Raw genomic sequence first — 15,311 nt, 5'->3', positions numbered from 1 at the left:
AAATCAGCATTTGTGTGGGCTCAGCTCGGGCAGTAAAGTATGTTGAAGTCATAGGGCTGGAGAGAGAAGTACCATCTCATAATCCTGGTGTTAGTGTCCTTCATGGAGTGGATCCATTGAAGGGGCATGTGATCCGTAATGAGTTGGAACAAGTTCCCCAGAAGATAACAGTGCTTCTTTTTCTATTGTTAAATACCTCATTTCATGGGGAAATAACTTCGTACTTAGGTAAAGTATTGGGTGTTCTTTCCCAGTCTGCTCCTGGGATAGCACTGCTCTGAGGCATTGGTCTGGAGTATAAACCACTTTAAGAAGTCTGGGTGGAATAGGATTGGTTCTCAACTCAATCGATTCTTCAGGATCTGGAAAGCATGTTCGCAATCCCTTGACCACTGTACCCTCAGGGGCTGGGAGTTTTTCCATCAGGTCTGTGAGGGGTGCTGCCAGGCTGGCAAACGCAAGTACAAAGCAAGTATAGTAATCACCCAGCCTGAGAAACTGCTTTACCTGCTTCTGGGTTGAGAGGGTCGGGCACTCTTTCAGGGCCTAGATCGGGGTCTCAAACTCAATTTACCTTAGGGCCAGTGCCAGTCCTCAAATCCTCCCAGCGGGCCAATGTCACTGATGCCACCCAGAACCCACCCCCCAAAAACTCCACTCCCCATCTGCCTAAGGCTCTGGGATGGAGTTTGGGTGGGGGAGAAGGTCTGGGATAGGGGATTGGGGTGCAGGCTCTGGGAGGGAGTTTGGGGGTGGGAGGGGTTATGTGGGGAGGGAATGGGAGTACAGGCTCTGGGAGGTTGGGGGTGTGGCGCTTACCTGGGGCTCCAAGGTGGGGTGGGCCAGGGGGCCTCTGTGCGCTTCTGCCCCCAGGCACCACCCCTGCAGCATCCCATTGGCCTCAGGGTGCTCAGGGCAGGGGCAGCACGCGGGGGCACAGCCCCACCCCACCCCTGGGCCACAGGGAGGGGCTGGCAGCCACTGGAGTGAGCAGGCAGACGCTACTCAGCTCTGCTGTGCTGCTGGAGCCCCTGGGGGGGGGCGCCCAGGGGCGGCAGGTGAGACCAAGGGAGAGACCCAACCCCAAAACTGCTGGAGCCCCGTGGGCCACAATGGGGAGGCTCGCGGGCCGCAGATGGCCCACGGGCTGGGAGTTTGAGACCCCTGGCCTAGATCTTATCCATGAGTGGGCACAACTAATCCCACCCCACTGTGTATCCCAGGTACTGGGGCGGCTCTAGGAATTGTGCTGCCCCAAGCAGGGCGGCACGCCGTGGGGGGCGCTCTGCCGGTCGCCGGTCCTGCGGCTCCGGTGGACCTCCTGCAGACATGCCTGCGCAGGCACGGCTGCGGGAGGTCCACCGGAGCCACGGGACCAGCAGACCCTCCACAGGCATGCCTGCGGGAGGTCCACCAGAGCCGCCTGCCGCCCTCCCGCGGCACGCCGCCCCAAGCACGCGCTTGGCACGCTGGGGTCTGGAGCCGGCCCTGCCAGGTAGTACGTTACCCTTTTTGTCCTAGGTGACATTTGGACAGTTTTGCAGTTCCCCACAGGCTTGCAGCACTGCAGTGAGGTGTCTTAGATGATCTTCCCAGCTGGCATTGCAGATCACTATGTCGTCAATATAAGCTGCTGTGTATTGCTCATGTGGCCACAACCGCTGGTTCATAAGCTGTTGGATGGTCGCCGCAGCCCCATGTAGTCCAAATGCCATGGTTGTAAACTGGAAAAGGCTGAATGGCATGGCGAAGGCTGTGTTCTCCAGGGAGGTTGGGGGGGATCTGCTAGTACTCTTTCATCAGATTCAGGGTAGATAAAACTTGGCATTTCCTAGTCACTTGAGCAGTTCATCCACCCAGGGCATAGGGTAGGCATCGAAATGTGAGATCACATTGATTTTCTGGAAGTCTATGCAGAACCAGGTTTCGGAATAAGGACAATGGGGCTTCTCCACCCACTGCAAGAGTCTTCCATGACCCTTAGGATTAGCCTCACCTTGAGCTCTTACCAGATAACTCCTCACCTCTTCCTGGGTAGTGGCTGATGATGATCTCACACCTTCTTCCCTGGACTCGCGGCTAGGTGATGGTGAGTCATATTCATCCATCTGGGGTGAGATGATATGGGATGAGATGATGAGATGGGAAGGCTGGACTAGTTGTCACAGCTTCTTCTGTTGCTGTCCACTAAGATCTCTGATGGATACTGTTGTTGACTCAGTTGGGTTCGATGCTATTGGCCCCAATTCTGGTTCAGATGAGTATGGGGGAAATCAAAAAGCTCTTTTGGCCCTTCCAGGCCTTTAAGAGGTTGAGGAGGTACACTTGGGAGCTTCGATGTCACCCAGGTAACCGAACTTCATAGTCTACAGGCCCGACTTTTTGGGTCACCTGAAATAGCCTCTGACACTTGGCCAACAGCTTGGCCTTGGATGAGGGGAGCAACAACAGTACTCTGTCCTTGGGCTCTTTTCTCTGTCTGGGTGGAGTTTTCAAATAACAGCAAATGTCCTGGGTTTTTGCAGAGGAGATGTTGCAGCCCTGATTGGCCCACTTCCTTATTGGTCCCTCCCACACATCCACAGCTCATCGGTCAATTCCCCTGCAAGCCACAGGATCCTACCCACCCAGACCCTGGCTCTCAGCCTTGGGGAAGGTGTCCTACAGGGAGGCACAGACTGACAGCTGTCACTGTGACAGGGAACAACACTGCTCCCCACCACCAGTGAGTACCCTGCTGCAGGTACCCCCCTCCAACACTCCCAATTGTCTCACCTCCAGCTCTCCCTCCCCACCCCAGATCCCCCCATCCAGTAGTGTCCTCTTTTAGGGAACCTGAAATATGGTAACCCTACCTGGCAGCCAGTTTCCTTCTTCCTTGGCTGGTCCAGCAGTTAAACAGGATTCCCCTGCTATGGATGCATGCTCTTCTCTTCCTCTTTCTCAGTTCTGCAGTGCCTAAGCCTTCTGTGTATCTTTGAGTCTCCCTCAGCTCCATCTGTCTCTCTCAGGCTCTGTGGATTTTAAGACCCATTGTGAACACTGGATCTCTTTGTTCTGCTTCTGGGAAATTCCATTGCTCTAAACCCCAATCCTGCAGACAAACTGGGTCAAACTGGTTTCCCTAGACCTCAGCCATCCCACTGTTTTAAACTGGTGCCACTTGAATGGGAGCCATTAAAGTTTAACCCCCCCCCCCATTGTTCCTGGTCTGAGGAGCATGAATCATAGATTATTAGGGTTGGAAGGGACCTCAGAAGATCATCTAGTCCAACCCCCTGCTCAAAGCAGGATCAATCCCCAAATGGCCCCCTCAAAGATTGAACTCACAACTCTGTGTTTAGCAGGCCAATGCTCAAACCTCTGAGCTATCCCTCCCCGAGATTGACTCTGCATACACTGAGGCATTCAGTATTACAGCTGTTTCATACAATCAACCTTCATAAATTGTATACAGACCAATTCCCCAAACTGTCACACTTACAATTAAATCTATGTTAATGAGCCAAACCTATGATTTACTCAGATATAATCCTTACTGGCATATTTATGCCACTACTCTCTAACTGCAGCATGTATCACGGGACCAATTTATAACCAAATGTTTGTAAGTGATTCTGACATTACTAACATTAGCTTTAGGCTTCTTTTGATCTTGACAGTTGCAGTCCAAATGAATCAATTTATTTAAATCAGGTATGTTGCTACTTGTTGGACTGCAGCTGGTGTCTCCACTACACCAGTTAGTTACAGTACAGAGAGGAAGCATTTTTGACCTCACAAAACCCTTGATGAATCATGCAGAGCTTATTTCTTTTAAAGAGGTGAGGTGAGGAGAGGTGAAATTTTGTCTCCCTCCTTGTCAACTCGAGTTCCACAGGAAAGTACAGGAGAGACTTCCTGAAGATCTTTTGAGCTCTGCAGGAGCGAGGCTCCCTCCCATCCCAGGACAGAGTCCCTGGCTGGTTTATAAGCACTGCAGCAGTTAAACCTCAGCTCCTGAGGTGTTTCTAAGCATTGCTCTGCCACGGCATTTGCCATCCATTATTTTTAACTCCCCAAACTCAAGATGAGCAGATCTGTTGAGGATTGCCTCAGAGGAACACTTTTGTAACAAATATTGCATTATATAGTCCATCCACCACAGTTCTGTATGGAGAGGGAAGCTATCTCAGAACCAATTTATTCAGGAGAGAGCCCAAAGGCACATGTGGGCAGAGGGTTTCTGCTGAGTATGGTTTTGAGTAGAGGGGTGTGCGAATGAGAGAGTGAAACCCCGCAGACACACAAAAGCATCAGAAAGCCAGACCCAGCCTGAAGAAGCACTGAGAAAAGCCTAGAGAGTGTTCATTTGGGCTGAGTGCTGGGCAAAAGGGATTTGGAGCTGCAAGGGAAGAGATTGTTTCCTGGGGTTTGATTCCTGCTGTGTTCAGGAAAACAGGACTTTGTACATTCTCTATAAATAAACAGGCTTACACCAAAGACACCTGATCCCATCATCAATTTCTCCTGCTAATGGGAACAACCCATAGGGCACTGAACTTTGGCTCATTGCTCAGGTCAAGAGAGGTAATGCTGACACACGATGATAATCACAAGCTGCAGTGTTATTTGGCTTTGTTCAACTGTATCCTTTAGTAACATTGGGTCTGAGCTAAGAGCTTTCTTTATTTGCATAAAAACAGAGAGTCTAACCCAAAAGTTTCAGTAAATAACAGCAACTCAAAAAAAAAATAGTGCTCCATCAGATTTCAATCTTTCTCTCCAGTAATGCCCCCAAGATCTGGTCCATTATTACACACAGAACAGGGGCTAGATCATTCTAAGTCCTGACAATCTCTCATCCAAATTCTTTGGGTTCTAGCAGTAACAGAAAAAATTGCCCACTATTAAATTATGTTCATTGTTGCTAACCTTGTGTGATGAATGGCTATCCCTGAACAGATCATTTAGCATTGCTACCGTCTTAGGCCATGTCTATACTACTGTGCTGCTCTACCACTGTAGCGTAGACACTTCCATTACTGACATAAGGGGTTTTTCCACTGATATAGGTAATCCACCTCTTTGAGAGGCAGTAGCTAGGTCAATTGAAGAATTTTTTTGTTGACCTGTTTGTGTCTATAGTGGGGGTTAGGTTGACCTAACTATATCGCACAGGACACGAAAATTTTCACAGCCCTGAGCAGTGTAATGAGGTCAACCTAATTTTAGGTGTAGACCAAGCCTTAGTATCAAGATGAAAATATAATACGTATAAGGCCCTGCCAGGGGAAAGCTACAGGTTTTGTATGCAGGATGACTCCCTCAGCAAGTGGGGCTAGATGGAACAAGCGCTAAACATACTTCAGAAACATTCACTGGAGACAATACATTGGGGGACCAATGTCAGATGGGGCTCAGAGAAAAGGAGCAGAGAGATGGGCAACTTCTATATATAAGGCTATACCAGCTGAGGGAGACAGACTTTTGGTGAACCGGGCACTGCCCATACATAACCAGGGGAGGGACTAGTGCCACCGGGTACGAGTGCTGCCCCTACAGCTACTGCTAGGCAAAGTTCTCCAGCTTCAATGCTCTGGACCAGGGCCGCCCAGAGGAGGGGGCGGGGGCAGGGGCAAGTGGGGCAATTTGCCCCAGGCCTTGGGCCCCACAGGGGTCCCCATGAGAATATAGTATTGCAACTTTTTTTTAATGGAAGGGCCCCCTGAAATTGCTTTGCCCCAGGCCCCCTGAATCCTCTGGGCAGCCCTGCTCTGGACACATGCACACCTGTGGAATACATGTATGAAACCACGCACAGAATAACTTTTCTTCATGTTCCCACTAGGAAAGGAACGGGGAATTTGTGACAATTTACTTTTTAGTGCTTTCCAGACACTGCAGGCTATGCTGATATGGGAAGATATCAGCATACACAGGAAAAACCCTCAATTTATAGCATTCTCCAGTATCCACACATGATCAGATAGCTTTAAGTGGGAGCGAAGATTTGTCTGCAGCTGGTGTGTGAGAGAAAGATACTTAAATACTTATCTCCTTTAACTTAGTGTAATCCCATTTCCTTGTCATGGTTCCCTTCCATATGGTTTAGCCGTAGCTGGTTTTACACTATCTGTAGTACTCCTCTCCCCCACCTCCCCCCCCCGCCCCCGTGAGAAATCCCAATCAACAAAAATATTGCTGGATCTCATTTCATGTCTTGATGGGATGCCCTTTCAAAATCCACACATGTCTGCTGAACTTTTGATTCAACATTTTACTGTCTTCGAGGCTAAAATTAGACTTCCTCTTCCTGGCATGCACAAAATCACAGTTTGATCCTTGGGATGTCATCCAAGCCTGAAAGGTAGCAGAGACTGAGGTGGCAGCAGCAGCTTCTGATTAACTAGCTTTAGGGAGGGAAGGAACCACTTGCCTGTCAATTAGATGGAGATGCAGAATTCTTATCCACGGGCCCACTGAGTGGGTGGTTTCCCCAAAGTGCGAAATCACTGGCTATGAAATGTGAGTGTAATTATTATCCAAGTGCTGTGCACATGTTCAGCCCAACCTGCCTCAGTCCCTGCCTCAAGGCACTTACAAATTATTACAAATCATTACAGTCACACCAGATACACTGCACTTTACAAACGGGTTATAACACCTTTCTTGTCCCCAAAGAGCTTGCAGTCTAAAAAAAACCTCACAAGACAAGACACAGGGCAACAACTGACAGGTGGGGAAGGAAGGGGAGGCTACTGGGAAGCAGAAGGAAGGATGGAATGCCAGCAGCCAGGGTTTCAGAATGAGGGGAAGGGCTTAGCGGATGGAAGTGGAGATTGTTCCAAGTTCTAAGGTCAGCATGACAAAGTGTGTAGCAGAGTGTGTGAGAAAGAAACAATGGGACCAGTCCAGCTCCTGTTACAGTAAATGGAACAATCCTATTGACTTTAATAGGAGTTGTTGAAAGAGACCCCAAGGGAGCAGCAAGGGGAGAGGACTGGAGGGAGCATTGGAAACAAGTAAGGAGAGCAGGAGAAAAAGAAGCTGTGTGTGTGGACAGGGCCAGTGCAAGGATGTTTTGCGCCCTATGCGAAACTTCCACCTTGTGCCCTCCCCCGTCCCCGAGCCCCTGCCCCCAAGGCACCCCCGCGGCAGCTCCCACCCCCACTCTGAGGCACCCCACCCCAGCTCACCCCTGCCCCAGCTCCTCCCGGAGCACGCCGTCGCCGCTTCACTTCTCCCGCCTCCCAGGCTTGTGGCACCAATCAGCTTAGGCTCCACAAGCCTGGGAGGCGGGAGAAGTGAAGCAGCGACGGCGTACTTGGGGAGGAGCGGGGCAGGAGTGAGCTGGGGCAAGGAATTCCCCTGCATGCCGCTCCCCACCCCTTACTTGCTGCAGGCAGCGCTTCCCGCACTCCCCTGCCCCAGCTCCCTCCGCCTAAATGCCGTCAGCGACCGGGGCAGCTGAAGATCCAGCAGCCGCGGTCGCTGCCTAAGAAAATGCCACCCCCCAAATCCTAGGCGGTCGCTTAAATGGTTGCACCGGCCCTGTGTGTGGAGGGGGTGGGGAGACAAGATTATATTGGGCCTTGAAGATGATTGTAAACAAGGGACTTGAGTAGGACGTGGTAAGAAACAAGAGGTAATGAAGAGTTCTGAGGAGGGTGATGTAGCCAGAGGCCAGGAGATGAAGATTACTTTGGCAGCAACATTTTGGAATACCTTTTAAACCAGCCCCAGGACAAGTAGAAATGGGGCACTGTGGGTTCCGTGAGCTCTGTCACAGCCCCACATCACCCCCTGCAGTCTATGCTATACTCACTCACCACTGTATTATGTGAGCATGTTCCACTAGCGCATTAAGTGATATGACTAACATCTGTCACGTGTTTGTTCTCTCATCCTCACTGGTGGTAGAAGCATGGGCAGTGGACTTGTATTGTTTTGGTAGGGGGTTGTTTTGTTTGGGTTGCTTTTTTCAATCTCACCCCCATGCCTTCAGAGGGCTCATCCTCTCACTCTGTCATTGTCCCTCCCTTTTTTCTCCTTCCACTTCAGACCTGTTTTCTTCCTCTTCCCCATCCCTTCCCAGTGCTTTGCCTCTAACCCTTTACCAGGTGTGTCAGGAAGGCTAAGAAGCTGCTTAGAGTCCCTCATGCTGAGTCCAGGTGCATGTGTTGCATGGGGGTGATATTACGCTGCACCTCCACCAGCACCCACCCACCACTGCCTCCCCTCAGCAGCAGCAGCTGGGAGCGTCCACCAGACCTGCTGCATTGAGAGACTTCCCTGTGCTGCTTTCCACACATGCAGAGACCTGCCAACAGCACTGTCCCCCGCACCCCAGCTCAACATTTCATAGCTGAGAAAGTTTTCATAGCTTTCAATTTTGTAGTATAGTGGGGCTTCTGGGCACTGCATCTAAGCACTGGAAGAGGTCAGAGGTTGAGAGGAAGATAGATTGCAGTGGCGAGGGATGGATTAATTGACAATATGTGTTGATTTTGGTGCTAAATCTTTGCAAGATTCTGAACCAAACTAATCACAGCACACAAACTCCACAATGCTTTTTATACACAGATTCATGGTAGAAGGCATTTCCGCTTGGCCATATGAGATTTTGTGCCTCAGAGTGGAGCTGGCTAATACTGACCATTGTGCAATCTGCTGGATTCATCTCGTTGTCCCTTTATAACTGCATAATACATATTCCCTTTTTTCCATACACAACAAATGGCAGAGCACCTGCACTTTTATCGTCTTAGACAAGCATTGTCAAGTAGTTTTGGCCCAAAATGTAAGATTAATTTAAGAAAATTTTAGTTCTCATTCTTGTAGTATAGAAACAGCCTTAAAAATTATTATTTTGGGACTCCATGTGTGTCATGTTTTCAAGATCAGGGTCTGTATCACTGTAGTGCCTACAGAACCAAATCAAGATTGGGTCCCCATTGTGCTAGGTGCTGTACAAATGCATAATATGTGACAGTCGTTTCCCCAGAGACCTTCTCTTCATAAATAGCTTAAAAAACAAAGATGATTTAATCTGCAATTGTAGGTGATAGCAATGGTTTCAGTCTGTGTTAAAAGTTTTAGCCTCACAGAAAATTTGGGACAAGACCATACAAACAGAAATGATAGAAAAACAATCAGAACAAAGCTCAGGAAGTAATCTACAGCCAGAAGCAAAGAGCATTATCTGACATCGTGTGCTAGGCATGGATCTCACAACCACTCATCATCAAAATTCCTAAAGTCATAGGATTATCTGCTAAGGTGCTGGCTTCCAACATGTTTTGCTTGGGCTTATGAATATGAAGAATCTTTTTTGAGAGTTTCTTCTAGAGCAGAATTTCTCAAACTGTGGTCTGCAAGCTCCATTCAGGTGGTCCGCGGATAGTTCCCTCTAAGGTGCACACCTGGGCGGCTGCATACGAGAGAATGAAGGGCCACTCACCTAATTAGTGGCATGGCTCCACTAATTAAGTGCCTGGACCCTGGAGAAGACGCACATGTAAGGTGAGGTGGTGGTCTTGGGAGGGAATAGAGGGCAGCGGGATGAGAAGAGGGGGTGGGAGAAATTTGGGACATGCAGGACTGTGGCGGCCAGAGAAAAAGGCGACTTTCCCCAGCTTCAGGGCTGCGATGAGAGACAGCCCTCCTACCCAGCCTCAGCTCTGTGGCAAGGGAGACACCCCTCCTTCTCATCCCCAGCTGCTGGGCTGCCACAGCGGGTGAGAGAGCACATCCATTGCATTAGAAAGGTGAGATTACTGATATTAAAATATGAGTTGTGTGCTTCTATTTGTAGAACAAAAAACATTAACTATTAAGGTTTTTTTTAATATAGTACTTTTATCCAAAGTGCTTTACAGTAGTTAACTAATGGTACAACCAACATTTGGAAAGATAATTAAGTGGTCCGCCAAGACCCTCAGCAATTTTCAAGTGGCCTGTGGAAAAAAAAAGTTTAGAACCACTGATTTAGATAATGGCTTAGAGAGTACACTTAAGGAGTTTCAGATACCACCAAGATGGGAGGGGTTGCAAGTGCTTTGGAGGATAGGATTAAAATTCAAAAGGATCTGGACAAACTGGAGAAATGGTCTTAAGTAAACAGAATGAAATTCAATAAGGACAAATGCAAAATACTTCATTTAGGAAGTAACAATCAGTCGCACACATACAAAATGGGGAATGACTGCCTAGGAACGAGTACTGTAGAAAGGGATCTGGAAGTCATAGTGGATCACAAGCTAAATATGAGTCAACAGTGTAACACTGTTGCAAAAAAGTGCAGTTTTATCAGCAGAGTGTTGTAAGCAAAACATGAGAAGTAATTCTTCCAGTCTGTTCTGCGCTGATAAGGCCTCAGCTGGAGTATTGTGTTCAGTTCTTGGTGCCAAATTTCAGTAGAGATGTGGACAAATTGGAAAAAGTCTAGAGAAGAGCAACAAGAATGATTAACTGTCTAGAAAACACGTCCTATGAGGAAAGATTGAAAAAATTGGGTTTGTTTAGTCTGGAGAAGAGAGGACTGAGAGGGGACATAACAGTTTACAAGTACATAAAAAGTTGTTACAAGGAGGAGAGTGAACAATTGTTCTTGATAACCTCTTAGCATAGGACAAGAAGCAATTGGATTAAATTGCTGTGAGGGAGGTTTAGGTTGGACATTGTCATTAGGAAAAACTTCCTGTCAGGGTGGTTAAGCATTGGAACAAATTGCCTAAGGAGGTTGTGGAATCTCTATCATTGGAGATTTTTAGGAACAGGTTCGACAAACACCTGTCAGGGATGGTCTAGTTAATATGTAGTTCTGCCTTCAGTGCAAGGGACTGGACTAGATGACCTACTGAGGTCCCTTCCAGTCCTACACTTTATGATTTGGGGGTGGGGAAGATTGGGGAGCATTGTGATTGTCTCCAGGTATAGAAAATGTTCTAAATTACAATTTTAGATACTGTTTTTGTTTTAAAAGAATAAGTGTAGTTGTGTATATGATGATACTATCTAATAAGTGGTGTCTTAACTGGAAGGACTTCTCAATGTAGGGGACTGTAGCAAGGTCGAGACACAGCACCTCCTGAGGGTCGTCTTAGGAATTCACTTTTTTGCAGCCTCAGAGCACCCTCTTCTGGCCAGTAGCTCACCTGCCTCAGGCCCTGTGTCCCTTCTAGACCCCCGTGCCCTTTACCTCAGGGTTCTGCCCCAGTAGCACCCCCACACTCTGGATCTCCCCTCCCAGGAGAACCCCCAACCCTCTAAACCCACCTTGCCTCAGTGGCTACTGCAGTCATCAACCAGCCCCCTCTCCCTAGGACAGACTGCAGTCTGTAATGGCCACTCATCATTAGCAAGGGGGTAGGACCAGCTGCCTCTGCCTATTCCCTGGCTGCACCTCTGTAGCCCCGGTACCTTTGTAGGCCTTCACCAAGGCCTGCAGCCACAGGGTTTGCCAGGCTGGAGCTCCTCTTGCTCTTTCCCAACACTGCCCTACTTCTGGAACCTTCCTCTCAGGCAGCTAGCCCTTCCCACTCCAGGGCTAGAGTGAGACTTCTTCCAGCTCCTGGCCCTCAGCCCAATTATCAGGGCCAGCTGGGCCCTGATTGGGCATGGCCCCAGCTGTGGCTGCTTCCCCAGTCAGCCTAGCTTGGCTGCTTTTAACCCCTGTTATCCAGGAGCAGGGCAGCTGCCCCACTACAGGGATGTAGCCATGGTTCCTTTGTGCTCTGCTTATTCCCAGCTGATTGATCAATCCCTTTTCACCAGAGACTGCTCTAATTATGCCCAGCTGTCTTCAAGTTACTCTAATTTACCCTGCGGACCAGACTTATCTCTGACTGCCCCCAAATTCTGACTATGAAGATGCCAAAAGTCATATTTGCTCCTCCCCTTCTCACAAGCTGTTCTGAGTATAGCTCAGAATCCTATTATTATTTGTTCTACAGTAGTGCCTAGAGAGCTCAACAAATATCAGGGCCCCATCATGGTAGGCACTGTACATGCACATAGTAAGAGACAGTTCTTACCGTGAACAGCTTATTATTATCCCCAATTTTTAGATGGGGAATTTAGCCACAGAGACATTAAGTGACTTGCAGCAGGGGTAGGCAGAAAATCTCGCAGAGCCAGAAACTGTATCCAGATCTTCTGATTCTGAGTCCAGTGCCTTAAGTGCAAGACCAAACTACTGCAGCTTTAGATGAGCACAAGACCACAGCTTCACATTCAGCTTCTTCAGCTGCAAATTGTTTCTTCAGTACCAGTTCTTGCCTTTTGTCCTGTATTACTTGACAAACATCTAGAAAAAAATAAAATCCTTTGTAAGATACCTTGCATTTTTAAGTGGCTCTCAGCCATAGGCACCGACTCCGTGGGTGCTCTGGGGCTTAAGCACTCATGGGAGAAAAAATAGTGGGTGCTTAGCACCCAGGAGTCAGAGCTTGAGTGGGGAATGTGATGAGTTCTGTGCTGCTAACAACTTCTGCCCTCGGGGCAGGGAGTTTGTTTATAAACAGAGGCAGGGTGATTAAGATAACAAAAGGCTTCTCATTAAATTAAATTAAAAACTGTTAGATGATCCTGAAAGCATTCCCAGGCATTCCAGTTAAAAGATAGGAAGCAAAGAGTAGGCCCATTTTCAGAATAGAGAGAAGTAAACAGAGGTGTCCCAAGGCTTGTACTGGTCTGGGATCAGTGCTGTTCAACATATTCATAAATGATCTGCAAACTGGGGTAAACAGTGAGGTGGCAGAGTCTGCAGATGATACAAAATTATTCAAGACAGTTAAGTCCAAAACAGATTGCAAAGAGTTACAAAGGGATCTCACAAAACCGGGTGACTTAGCAACCAAATGGCAGATTAAATTCAATGTTAAATGCAAAGTAATGCACATGACAAAATATCATCCCAACTATACATACAAAATGATGGTGCCAAGTATCAGAGGGGTAGCCGTGTTAGTCTGGATCTGTAAAAAGTGACGAAGAGTCCTGTGGCACTTTATAGACTAACAGACATATTTAGAGCATAAGCTTTCGTGGGTGAATACGTCTGACATGTTGCATCTGACGAAGTGGGTATTCACCCATGAAAGCTTATGCTCCAATATGTCTGTTAGTTTATAAGGTGCCACAGGACTCCTGTCGCTTTTTTAAATGATGGTGCCTAAATCAAGAAAGAGATCTTGGAGTCATTTGCCGTACTCTGGAAGCACTATGTTTCCAGAGCACTGCAAATTCATAAGAATCCTTCTAATTGTGCTTCTATCATCCTGAACTGTGGAATGCTCATTCTCCTGTTTCAGAAGACTTAAAAATTATCTCCAGTCATCAATGGGACAGACACAACTGAATAATATAGCTGTCCTTAATGTGCATCAAAACAATACCAGGGAACCTAGATGTAAATAAGATTGCTGACAATTTCATCCAGAAAGCTACCGTGAGACATAATGTCTTTAAACTGGGATGTTAGTGAAGACAGCTTGTAGGTGATTGCAATGATCTTAATATACTGTAATTCATGATAATGTAATTATGTAGTTCATAACAACTGAATCATTGTTAAAATAGTAAAGATACCAACGATAGACACATTCAATAACTAGAATATGAAAGAAATATATAAATATACTGAAAATAGCCTCCCCCCAAAACTGGCAGGGTGCCTTCTCTCCAGACACATATACCTCTGCAAAAGCACCCACTGGCAAAACCAAAAGTCAGGGCTTATGCTCTCAGCGCTCTCCTTATTGCTTTTATAGGCAGGCATGGTAGCAGGCATGGAGGCACCGCTAATTAAGGATGCCTGACACTTTCCATTATAAGACCCTGTTTACAGTTGTTTGTTACTTCACCAAACATTAACCATTTGGGCTGATTTCCATTCTGAGTGTCTGCCTCTGGCTGAGGTTTGTGAGGGTTTTTTTTATTTCAGCCAAAATAGTCCAGTGATTTCAAAAAACAAGATTTGGGGAAAATATTTTGTATTGCCCACATTAAAGGTCAGGTGATCTTTCTTTGAGAAGCTCTAATGCTCCCATTGTTTGGAGCTCAGACTTGAAATCTGGCCACCTACTATTTAAATAATTATTTTATCAATGGGTGCCCAGGGCAGATGTGTTAATTTCTCTAATCAACATTGGTCTCTACTGTATAACAAGCCATAGTTATTTCTTCAAAATGACCACCCTGTGGAAATTCTGCAGGAACCCTGGACTATGAGTGGATCAATGCATTTTCTCCTACCAGCATTTTTGGCTCTCTTCCTAATTCTCTGAGATTGTACCTCTGTTTTGGACAAAATCTGAATAGCTGTTGAGAGTTTGATAAACGGTTCTCATATGCCTGGCTGCCACACATACTTCTGCTTCCTTGAAATTCCACCTCTTCCACATAGTTAATGGAATTCACCCTGCATGGCATGAAACCCATACAAAACAGGTGGAATTTTATGGCTGCAGGATTGTTTGCCAGCTGCTTCTGCCAGTTATTTAGCTTCCCCCTCCCACACCCACTCCTTTTCTCCACAATGCTCTCTCACTTTTGGTGTGTCTTAGGGCTTGGCTACACTTGCAAGTTGCAGCGCTGGTAGAGGCTTTCCAGCGCTGCAATTAGTAACTGTCCACACCTGCAAGGCACATCATCCGCTGCAACTCGGCGCTGGCTGCTGGCTGCCTGGCACCTGGTCAGGTTGGGGTGGTGCGATTGCGCGTGATGATCGCGCTGCTCATCGTGTGGACACACACACCAGCTTTTATTGGCTCCAGGATATAGGAGATATCCCAGAAAATTTTTTACTAAAATTACTTTTTTTTTTTGTTTTGTTAGCTCTCTTTTTTTTGTGTTGAACTCTGATCGATCGCTCCGTTGAACTGCTTATCTAAAAAAAAAAACACTGATCACAGCAAAACAGAGCTATCTGTATCTGCTGTGAAGAGGATCATGAGAGGCAGGGAGTGAATGTTTGCTTTACAGAGACGTTGCAGTTTTTTTGCAATTTAGACTAAGTTAGACTAACATTTTTTTTTTTTTTTTTGCTTTTCAGGAAGCTAACATCCAAACAAAAAATCCTCTCTCTCTCCTCCTTCTCCTCCTCCCCAGTACACCCTCCACCCCCACCTTTTTTGAAAAGCGTTGTTTTGCCAATGCTGGATGGATAGCTGCGCATGCAGCAGCCAACAGCGCGCTGGCGCTGCAAATGCAAAAATGTGGCACCACCGCTGCTGTGAGTGAGTGTGGCCAAACACCAGCGCTGCTCCTACACAGCTGGATGACCAGCGCTGCAAACTACCAGCGCTGCAAACCGTAAGTGTAGCCAT

General features: G+C 47.3%; 1 long non-coding RNA gene across 1 annotated transcript in view; it reads right to left on the bottom strand.

The window, feature by feature from the left end:
- Positions 1-12,059: 12,059 nt before the first annotated feature.
- LOC120392284 overlaps positions 12,060-15,311 on the bottom strand; it is a 46,432-nt gene continuing 43,180 nt past the window's right edge. The window contains exon 3 of the long non-coding RNA XR_005591651.1: positions 12,060-12,289. This is a non-coding gene — a long non-coding RNA (uncharacterized LOC120392284). The remainder of the gene's footprint in view (positions 12,290-15,311) is intronic.

Source organism: Mauremys reevesii, linkage group 1 (assembly GCF_016161935.1).
Source record: "Mauremys reevesii isolate NIE-2019 linkage group 1, ASM1616193v1, whole genome shotgun sequence".
Taxonomy (NCBI): domain Eukaryota; kingdom Metazoa; phylum Chordata; order Testudines; family Geoemydidae; genus Mauremys; species Mauremys reevesii.
The sequence above is the reverse complement of the archived record's forward strand: the minus strand, read 5'-3'. Positions and strand labels throughout refer to the sequence as shown.